The sequence below is a fragment of the Muntiacus reevesi genome, chromosome 4, assembly GCF_963930625.1.
Source record: "Muntiacus reevesi chromosome 4, mMunRee1.1, whole genome shotgun sequence".
Classification (NCBI taxonomy): Eukaryota; Metazoa; Chordata; class Mammalia; order Artiodactyla; family Cervidae; genus Muntiacus; species Muntiacus reevesi.
The window spans coordinates 144,498,275-144,509,799 of NC_089252.1; the positions used below are offsets into that span (position 1 = coordinate 144,498,275).

General features: G+C 37.6%; 1 non-coding gene across 1 annotated transcript; it reads left to right on the forward strand.

Moving 5' to 3' along the window:
• Nucleotides 1-1,613: 1,613 nt before the first annotated feature.
• TRNAE-UUC (transfer RNA glutamic acid (anticodon UUC)) lies at nucleotides 1,614-1,686 on the forward strand. The gene has a single exon. It is a non-coding gene; the product is annotated as a tRNA-Glu (tRNA).
• The last annotated feature ends 9,839 nt before the right edge of the window (nucleotides 1,687-11,525 follow it).

The following is an 11,525-nucleotide window of genomic DNA, read 5'->3' on the forward strand; positions in this document are numbered from 1 at the left end:
GATACAAACTTCAAGATGTTAGAATTTTATAACCTCAGATGACAGCACCCTTATGGCAGAAAGCGAAGAGGAACTAAACAGCCTCTTGATGAATGTGAAAGAAGAGAATAGAAAAAGCTGGCTTAAAACTCAACATTCAAAAAACTTAGGTCATGGCATACAGTCCCATCACTTCATGACAAATAGATGGGGAAAAAATGGAAACAGTTGTTTCTTTGGGCTCCAAAATCACTGCAGATGGTGACTGCAGCCATGAAATTAAAAGATGCTAGCTTCTTGGAAGAAAAGCTATAACAAACCTAGACAGCATATTAAAAAGGAGAGACATCGCTTTGTCAACAAAGGTCCAACTAGTCAAAGCTATGGTTTTTCCAGTAGTCATGTATGGAGGTGAGAGTTGGACTATAAAGAAAGCTGAGCACCAAAGAATTGATGTTTCTGAACTGTGATGTTGGAGAAGACTCTTGAGAGTTCCTTGAAGAGCAAGGAGATCCAACCAGTCCAACCTAAAGGAAATTAGTCCTGAATATTCACTGGAAGGACTGATGCTGAAGCTGAAACTCTAATCCTTTGGCCACCCATGCGAAGAACTGACTCATTTGAAAAGGCCCTGATGCTGGGAAAGATTGAAAGCTGGAGGAGAAGGGGACGACAGAAGATGAGACAGTTGGATGGCATCACCGACTCAATGAACATGAGTTTGTGTAAACTCTGGGAGTTGGTGATGGACAGGGAGGCCTGGCGTGCTGCAGTCCATGGGGTCACAAAGAGTCAGACACGGAGAGGGAAGAGGATGGCACATGGGTGCTCACGGGAGCCCTTGCGCTCTTTTAAAAAAAAGAAAAAAAAAAAAGAGTCAGACACAACTGAACTGAACTGAGCGACTGAACTGAACTGAACTGAAGTGGACTGCAAGGAGATCAAACCAATCAATCCTAACAGAAATCAGTCCTGAATATTCACTGGAAGAACTGATACTAAAGCTGAAGCTCCAATACTTTGGCCACCTGATGTGATGAACTGATTCCTAGAAAAGGCCCTGATACTGGGAAAGATTGAAGGCAGGAGGAGAAGGGGACAAAAGAGGATGAGATGGTTGGATGGCATCACCGACTCAATAGACATGACTCTGAGCAAGCTCCAAGGGTTGGTGATGGATAGGGAACCCTAGCATGCTATAGTCCATGGGATCTCAAAGAGTCGGATGTGACTGAGCTACTGAACTGACCTAAAAGCACATATTATAATCATGCTCAAAGAAATAAAGAGAAATGATCTTGAAGTAAAAGGAAAAGTAGACAGTCTTGACAAAGAATAGATGAAGAAGAAGAAGAAGAACCAAGTGAAAAAATCTAAACTAGAAAATATAATGACAGAAATTTTAAAATTCACTAGATGGGCTCTACAGTGTAACTGAAATGACAGGTCAGTGAACTTGAAAATGGATCAACAGAATTATCCAAGCTGAACAACTGAGAAAAAAGACTGGAAAACAAAAATGAACAGAGCCTTGAGGACCCACTGGAAAATATCAAAAGGCCTAACATTTGTATCATCAAAGGTCGATTAGTAAAGGAGAAAGAGTGTGGTACAGAAATAATATTTGAGGGAATTCTCTGGTGGTCCAGTGGTTAAGACTTGGCACTTTCACTGCCATGAGCCCAGGCTCAATCCCTGGTCAGGGAACTAAGATCCCAAAAGATGTGTGGTGTGGTCAAAAAGAAAAGTATTTCAAGAAATAACAGCTCAATACTTCCCAACTTTAGTAAAAGACATAAACTTATAGATTCAAGAAACTCGGTGAATATCAATCAGGATAACCTCAAAGAAATTCCTGCCCAGTAAAATCTAAAGCAAAGGAAAAAAAAAAATCTTGAAAGCAGTCAGAGAAAAATAATGCACTACATATAGGGGAAAAAATAATTCAAATGACTGTGAATGTCTTATCAGAAACCATAGAGAATAGATGACAGTGGAAAAAGAATTTTAAGTGCTGGAAAACAATGGTCAAACCCAGAATTCTACATAGCCAGTGAAACAGCTTTCAAAAATGATGAAATAAATTCTCAAAGAAAACCAAGAGAAGTCATCACTAGCAGACTTGCCAAAGATGCTAAAGAAAATTCTTCGGATGGAAGGAAATGATACAATTTGGAAACAGAATTTCAGGAAAGAAGGAAGAACACTAGAAATGGTAAATATCTGAGTAAATGAACCAGCCTATTTTACTTCTAAGTTCTTTAAAACATGAAAGATGACTGAAAGCAAAAATTATAACAATGTCTGATGGGGTTTTCAATGAATATAGATGTTATGCATATGACCACAACATGATAAAAAGGAAGTGGGCAAACCAATATTTATGGTATTAAAGGTTCTATATTCTTCTTGAAGTGATAAATATTAATTTTAAGTAGAATACTTGAATATGCGTACTGTAATTCCTAGTCAACACTAAAATAACTATACAAACGAAAAAGCAGTAAAAATTCAACGTGTGTGTGTGTGTGTGAGCCACTCAGTTATGACTGATTCTTTGTGATCCCATGAACTGTAGCCCACCAGGCTCCTCTGTCCATGGAATTCTCCAGGCAAGAATACTGGAGTGGGTTGCCATTCCCTTCTCCAGGGGATCTTCCCGACCCAGGAACCAAACCCAGGTATCCCACATTGCAGGCAGATTCTTTACAATCTGAGTCACCAGGGAAACTCCAAAAACTCATACAGAAATCTAAGTAGGATATTAAAATGGTTCAAATAATCCAAAGGAAGGATGTAAAGGGAAACAAAGAAACACAAAATAGAAAGAACAGAAAAATGTAATAAAATGGCAGACCTAAATCTAAAATATCAATAATTAGATTAAATGTAAATGGTCTAAACACATCAATTAAGAGAGAAATTATCAGGATGAGTTTACCAAAAAGACACACTATTTGTAGTCTACCAGAAACCTGCTAAACACAATGACACACACGGGTTAAAAATGAAAGGGTCCTCAGTGCTGTTATATAAGGCTGCCTGGACTGAATTACAGAAAAGGAAAAAAAAAATGTTAGTAGACAGACTGGTGAAATCTATGAAATTCTGTAGCTTACTTAATAGAGTAATATACCAATGTTAATTTCTCAGTTTTGATAAATGTGCTATGGTTTTATGTCATATGTTAACATTAGGGAAAGCTAAGTAAAGGGCATATAGGAACTCTATGTACTATTTTTGCAACTCATTTATAAATGTGAAATTATTATAAAATATAAAAAATGTAAGTAAAAGGAGGTAAGAATATACTATGAAAATGACAGTTATCAGAACTATGTTAACTGTATGTTAATAGGCTATATTAACATCAGATAAAGCAGACTTCAAAACAAAGAAAATTATCAGGGATAAAAAGGATAGTAAATAATGATAAAAGGGTCAATTCACTAAAAAAAAAAAAAATCTTAAATGTGTATGCATCTAAGAAAAGACCTTCAAAATATATGAAGCAACAATTGACGGCACTAAGGAAAGAAAAGGACAAATCTACAATTTTAGAGATTTCAGTCTTCCTTTCTCAGTCCTCAATAGAAGAAGTAAATGGAAAATTATCAAGGATATAAAAATATGTACATGTTAAATATATATAATTCCTATTTGTCAATACCTCAATAAGTTTGAAAAAATAAAGAAGAGGTAGGATATAATGCTGCAATTGAATAATAAATAAATAACATTTTAGTTTTTTTAAGAAGAAGGAAAAAAATCAAGGCTATAGGAGAGTGAGGGGAGGGAAGAAAGAAGTAAAAGAGATTAAGAAGTACAAACTTTCAGTTGCTATATAAAACAGTCATGGGTGTGAAATGTATGATGTGGGGAATACAGTCAATAAGTATGTAATATCTTTGTATGGTGACATATTGTAACTAGACTTCCATGATGATCATTTTGAAAGGTACAGAAGTATATCACTATGTTGTGTAACAGAACCATAGTGTTGTAGGTCAATTATTCTTCAAAAACAAACAAACACAGAAAAAAGATCTAATCTGTGGTTATTAGAGGCAGGAGGTAGAAGGAAGGGAAACTGGACGAAGGCAATCCAAAGGAAGAAACTTCCAGTTATAAGAGAACTAAGTATTTGAAATAGACTGTACAACATGATAAATATAATGAACACTGCTATATATAATATATGAAAGCTGTTAAGAAAGTAAATCCTAAGAGTTCTCATTACAACAAAAATATTTTTTTCTATTTCTTTAATCTTATACCTACATAAGATGATAGATGCTCACTAAACTTTTTGCAATAATCATTTCACGATGTATATAAGTCAAATTATTATGCTATACACCTTAAACTTAGGCAGTGTTCCACAACAATTATATCTGAGTAAAACTGGGAGGAAAAAAAAATCAAGGATACCAAGGAACTGAACAACCAATTGCCTATAATGAACATTTATAGAATATTCCACCTAACAGTAGAATATACATTCTACTCAAGTGCACATAGGACATTCACCAAGACAGACCATACCTTGGGTCATAAAACAAACCTTAACAAATTTAAACATGTTGAAATCATACAAAGTATGTTCTCACCATAATGGAATTAAGCTAGAAATCAATAAAAGACTTTGGAAAATCTCCCAATACTCCAAACACTCAAAGCAACACACTTCTAAAGAATTCACTGGTCAAAAAAGAAGTTTCAACATGTCAAAATTTGTAAAAATGCAACCACAGCAATGGTTATAGGGAAATTTATAGTATCAAAGGCTTGTATTTAAAAAAAGGAAAGGTTTCAAATCAATGATCTAAAACAACATAGTTTTTCACCTTAAAAAAATAGTAAATTAATTCAAAGTAAGCAGAAGCGAAAAAATAAAAAGAGTAGAAATCAATTATATTGAAAACAGAAAAAAATGGAGGAAAAAATCAATGAAATCAGAAATAGGTTCTTTGAAAAGATGAAAAAATTGATAAACTTCTAGCCAAACAAAAAGAAAAAAATGAATATACAAATTATCTATATTAAGAATGAAAGACCCAGACACTAAAAGGATACTAAGAAAATACCATGAATAAATCTATGTACATAAAATTGACAACTTAGATGAATGTGTCAACTCCTTAAAAGCCACAAAGTACCAGAACTTACCCAAAAAGTATTAGACAACTTGTATTGTTCTGTATCTATTAAACAAGTTTAATTTGTAGTTAAAAACTCCCACACAAAGAAAACCCTAGGCACAGCTCATTGAAGAATTCTACCAAATATTTTAAAAAGGAATTCTACATTTTCTCTTCCCCAAAATGAACACTTTTAAACTTGTTTTATAAGACCAGCATTATCCTGATACCAACACTTGATGACAAGAAAAAAAAAAATAACGAAACTATAGACTAATATCTTAATGAACACAGATGCAAAACTCCTCAACAAATATTAGCAAATCAACCCAACAATATAGAAGAAGACATCACAACCAATTGGTATTTACCCCAAGAATGTAAGGGTAGGTCAATATCTGAAAATCAATCAGTGTAATTCATTATATTAACAGATTAAATAATTTGAAAAAAATCACATAATTATATCAACTAATACAAAAAAGCATCTGACAAAATTCAACATCCATTCCTGAAAAAACTCTCAAAAAATTGGGAACATTCCAAAGGGAATTTATTCAACCTGAGAAAGAGTATCTACAAATCTAACAGCTACCATCATACTTAATGGTGAGAAACTAAATGATTTTTCCCTAAGATCAGGAAGAAAGCAAGAATATCCATTTTCACCACTTTCATACAATATCTTACTAGAAGGCTATACTAACGGTGGAGGAGGTAAAGAAATAAAAAGGACAAAGACTAGAGAGAAAGATATAAAACTCATTTTTTACAGACGATATAACTATCCATATAGAAAATCCAGGGACATCCCTGGTGGTCCTGTGGTTAAGACTCCATGCTTCCACTACAGGGGGCACAGGTTTAACCCTGGTTGGGGAATTTGAAATCCCACATACCAAACATCACAGTAAAAAACAAACGAAATAAAACAACCCCCAAAACTATAATAAAGCTCCTAGAATTAAAGAGTTTAATAAGGCTGTAAGGCACAACTTGACACGAAGAAATCCATCCTATTTCTATATCCTGGGAATGAATTAGAAACTGAAACTTTGTTTTAAAAATTTACAATAGCTTAAAAATAGGTATAAATCTAACAATATATGAAAACCTATACACTGAAAACTATAAAATAATTGTTGTTCTGTCACTGAGTCATGTCCAATCATCAGTTCTTCAGCATTCAGCCTTCTTTATGGTCCAACTCTCACATTGTACACGACTAATGGAAAAACCATATAAAGCAATAAAAGAAATAAAATACTACCTAAGTAAATGATGAAGACATTTATCATATTCATTGACTGGAAGACACAATTATCAATTCTCAAACTGATCTCCAGATTTAATGCAGTCCCAAGCAAAACAGGGCTTCACAGGCGGCTCAGCGGTAAAGAATGCACCTGCCAATGCAGGAGACAACAGAGACATACATTCGATCCCTGGGTCAGGAAGATCCCCTGGAACAGGAAACAGCATCCCGCTCAAGTAGTCTTGCCTGGAAAAGCCCATGGACAGAGGAACCTGGTAGGCTACAGTCCATGGGGCTGCAGAGTCAGACATGACTGAGAGAAAGCACACACACAAGCAAAATGCAGGTGGGAGTTTTTGCAGACACAGACCAGCTATGAATTCAACGGAAAGACAAAAGAACTATAAGGCTGTTCAATTGCTAAGCCGTATCCAACTCTTTGCAACCCCATGGACTACAGCACACCAGGCTACTGTGTCCTTCACTGTCTCCCAGGGTTTGCTCAGATTCATGTCCATTGAGTCAGTGATGTTATCTCATCCTCTGCCGCCCTCTTCTTTTGCCTTCAATCTTTCCCAGCATCAGAGTCTTTTCCAATGAGTTGGCTCTTCCCATCAGGAGACCAAAGTACTGGAGCTTTAGCTTCAGCATCAGTCCTTCCAATGAATATTCAGGGTTGATTTCCTCTAGGATGGACTGGTTTGATCTCACTGTGGTCCAAGGGACTCTCAAGAGTCTTCTCCTCACCACAGTTCAAAAGCATCAATTCTTTGGCACTCAGCCTTCTTTACAGTCCAACTCTCACGTCTGTCTGTACATGACTACTAGAAAAACCATAACTTTGACTATATGGACCTTTGTCGGCAAGGTGATGTCTCTGCTTTTTAATACACTGTCTAGGTTTGTTATAGCTTTCCTTCCAAGGAGTATGTATCTTAATTTCATGGCTGCAGCCACTGTCCGCAGTGATTTTGCAGCCCAAGGAAATAAAATCTGTCACTGCCTCCATTATTCCCCCTTCTAATTGCCATGAAGTGATGGGACTGGATGCCATGACCTTTGGGTTTTTTTAGTAGTGAATTTTAAGCAGTTTTTTCATTCTCCTCTTTCACTTGCATCAAGAGGCTCTTTAGTTCCTCTTCACTTTGTCATTAGAGTGGTATTACCTGCATATCCGAAGTTGATATTTCTCCCTGCAATCTTGATTCCAGCTTATGATTCATCCAGTCCAACATTTCACATGATGTACCCTGCACAGAAGTTAAATAAACTGTGTGACAATATACAGCCTTGTTGTACTCCTTTCCCAACTTGGAACCAGTCAGTTGTTCCATGTAAGGTTCTAACTTGCTTCTAGACTCACATACAGGTCTCTCAGGAGACACGTATGGTGGTCTGGTATCTCTTTAAGAATTTTCCAGTTTGTTGTGATCCACACAAAGGATTTCCTGTACTTAATGAAGGAGATGTTTTTCTAGAATTCCCTTCTTTCTCTATGAGCCAATGAATGTTGGCAATTTGATCTCTGGTTCCTTTGCCTTTTCTAAACCCAGCTTGTACATATGGAAGTTTTCAGTTCATGTACTGACGAAGCCTAACTTGAAGTATTTTGAGTACAACCTTGCTAACATACAAACATGCTAAATGAGCACAATTGTATGGTAGTTTGAACATTCTCTGGCACCGCCTTTCTTTGGGACTGGAATGAAAACTGATCTTTTCCAGTCCTGTGGTCACAGCTGGGTTTTCCAAATTTGCTGGCATCCTGAGTGCCACACTTTAACAGCATCATTTTTTAGGATCTGAAATAGCTCAGCTGGAATTCCATCACCTCGACTAGTTTTATTTGTAGTAATGCTTCCTAAGGCCCATTTGACTTCACACTCCAGGATGTCTGGCTCTAGGTGAGAGACCACACCATCGTGGTTATACTGGTCATTAAGACCTTTTCTGTGTAGCTCTTCTGTGTATTCTTGCCACCTCTTCTTAATTTCTCCTGCCTCTGTTAGGTCCTTATCATTTCTGTCCTTTATCTTGCCCATCCTTGCATGAAATGTTCCATTGATATCTCTAATTTTCTTGAAAAGATCTCTAACCTTTCCCATTCTATTGTTTTCCTCTACTTCTCTGCAATGTTCATTGAAGAAGGCCTTCTTATCTTTCCTTGCTATTCTCTGAAACTCTGCATTCAGTTGGGTATATCTTTCCCTTTCTCCCTTGCTTTTCATTTCTCTTCTTTCTTAGCTATCTGTAAAGCCTACTCAGACAACCACTGTCGGGAGCCATTATGGGAGGTCCCGCCCATGACGAGGTCATGAAGAAAATACTGGGCAGGCAAGGCCGTCTGGGACGCCATCCATGACGAGGTCATGAGGAAAATACCTGACAGGCAAGGCCGTCTAGGATAAGGGACCCTCCAGGTTGGCCTCAGCCTCTACCCCACCCTGTATCCTCCCCCCTTTTCTGCTGTTGTTCTTGTTTGCCCTGTTGCAGATTCTTGTGTTGCCTGCCGAGAGTTCTCCTGCTCCTCTTTCACTGAATAAAGACCAACTTAAAACCCTAATTAATAAATCTCCTGGACGCTGGTACCCTATGAAGGGGCCAGGGATGAAGGAAATGCTTCCATTCAAATCCTTTTGCTGGCATTCTGGCTTGTTTGATAAATGTGTGCGCTCTCTCTCATTGCACAAAATGCTCATGATTGTCCTAAACACAGTACGCTAACAAAAGAAACTATTAAGCATAGGTCCCTCCACGGGGTGAGAAAAGCCCCACAAATATTACAGCCATAAATGCGCCTAATAAAAAATAAGTTTAGATAGAGGTTAGCTGGTGACTTCTTGTAGGTAATTAACTTTTAGACTAAGAGCTTGTTTTGTGCCATATCTGCTGTTTTTGCAATCCTTTGCATTTCTGTTCTGTAAAAAATGTAATCCTATCTAGTTCCCATGGAGATGATACCTAATAGAAAAAAAAATAGATTAACCACAAAAAAGACAGGGTCGGCTACTGAAGTCGCTTAAAGTTGCACCAGGTGCAAGCCATAAATTGTCAACAGGTCTGAAAGCCAAAAGATATTATACATAGAGATTAACCATTAAAAAGGCCCTAATAGGCATAGAGCCCTTTGGGGGGGGTGAGGAAGCCCTATTAGAAAATACAAAAAATATTGTTTTAAAGGTGGTTATTAGATCAACATTTGATTGATGTTAATGTGCTGAGGTTGTGCAGTGGAAACTATTGTTAACATAGTTGGAGATCTAGAAAAATAAGAGTTTAGCCCTAGTGTAAAAACAATAAGATAACTGTTAATTTTAGGAGTGCTAAACAGGGGCTACCTCACCAGAGCCGCAGAGTCTCTGTGTGTTAAACTTTTTAGATAAATTTAGCTGAGAATTTCTGCAAAAAGACTGACTTTTATGTTAACAGGATTGTATTTCTATTATGTTGCGACTTGCTGTACCATGAGACTGCCAATTTTCTGTTTTTTGCTAACCTCAAGGCCAAAAGATAATGTACAAAAAATCTATGGGAAAAGACTCTCATAAACAAAAAATATACAGCGCACACCTGGTTTCGTGAAGGACAAGCTGATGTAATGTTAAACTAAGTCTGTATGCTTATCTGCCCCTTAGAAATGTGCCAACTTAGGGTATAAAGGCTACGGTCAAAAGTAAAGCAACCGCCAGACTCTGCCGCACCTTCCTGGTCTGCTCTCTCCCTCTCTCTCCCTCGCAGACTTGGCCCTATCAAGGTCGGTCCTACGTGTCTCTCTCTCGCCGTCGCCGTTCATCCTGAGGGCTCCCCCAGATCCTGCTAGGGCTGGACCTGGGCAAACCACTTTGCCTTCTTGTATTTGTTTTTCTTGGGGAGGGTTTTGGTCACCGCCTCCTGTACAATGTTACGAACTTCCATCCATAGTTCTTCAGGCACTCTATCAGATCTAATCCCTTGAATCTAATCATCACCTCCACTGTGATAATCATACGGAATTTGATTTAGGTCATACCTGAATGGCCTAGTGGTTTTCCCTACTTTCTTCAATTTAAGCCTGAATTTTGTAATAAGGAGCTGATGATCTGCGCCACAGTCAGCTCCAGGTCTTGTCTTTGCTGACTGTATAGTTTCTCCACCTTTGGTCACAAACAATAGAATCAATCTGATTTCTGTACTGACCGTTTGGTGATGTCAATGTGTAGAGTCATCTCTTGTGTTGTTGGAAAAGGGTATTTGCTAGGACCAATGTGTTCTCTTGACAAAACTCTGTTAGCCTTTGCCTTGCTTCATTCTGTATTCCAAGGCCAAACTTGCCTGTTACTCCAGGTGTCTCTTGACTTCCTCCTTTTGCATTCCAATCCCCTATGATGAAAGGACATCTTTTCTTAGTGTTAGTTCTAGAAGGTCTAGTAGGTCTTCATAGAACTGTTCAGCTTCTTCAGCATCAGTGGCAGGGGCATAACTTGAATTACTGTGATGTTGAATGGTTTGCCTTGAAATGAACCAAGATCATTCTGTCTTTTTTGAGATTGTACCCAAGTACTGCATTTTGGACTCTTCAGTTGACTATGAGGGTTACTCCATTTCTTCCAAGGGATTCCTGCCCACAGTAGTAGATACAATGGTCATCTGAATTAAATTTGCCCATTCTGGTCCATTTTAGTTCACTGATTCCTAAGATGTCAATGTTCACTTTTGCCATCTCCTGCTGGACCACATCCAATTTACCTTGATTCATGAACCTAACATTCCAGACTCCTATGCAATACTGTTCTTTACTGCGTCAGACTATTATCACCAGCAGACACATTCACAACTGAGTTTCATTTTCGCTTTGGCCTAACCACTTCATTCTTTCCGAAGCTATTAGTAACTGTCCTCTGCTCTTCACCAGGAGCATACTAGACACCTTGTAACCTGGAGGGCTCGTCTTGAGGAGTCATATCTTCTTATCTTTTCATACTGCTTATGGAGTTCTTGTGGCAAGAATATGAGAGAGGTTTACCACTACTTCCTCCAGTGTTTTTTGCAGACATAGACAAGCTGACTACGAAATTCAATGGAGAAGCAAAAGAACTATTAATAGCCAAACAATTTTGAAGAAAGAAAAATTAGGTTGGAAGACTCACAGTACATAATTTTAAGCCTTACTG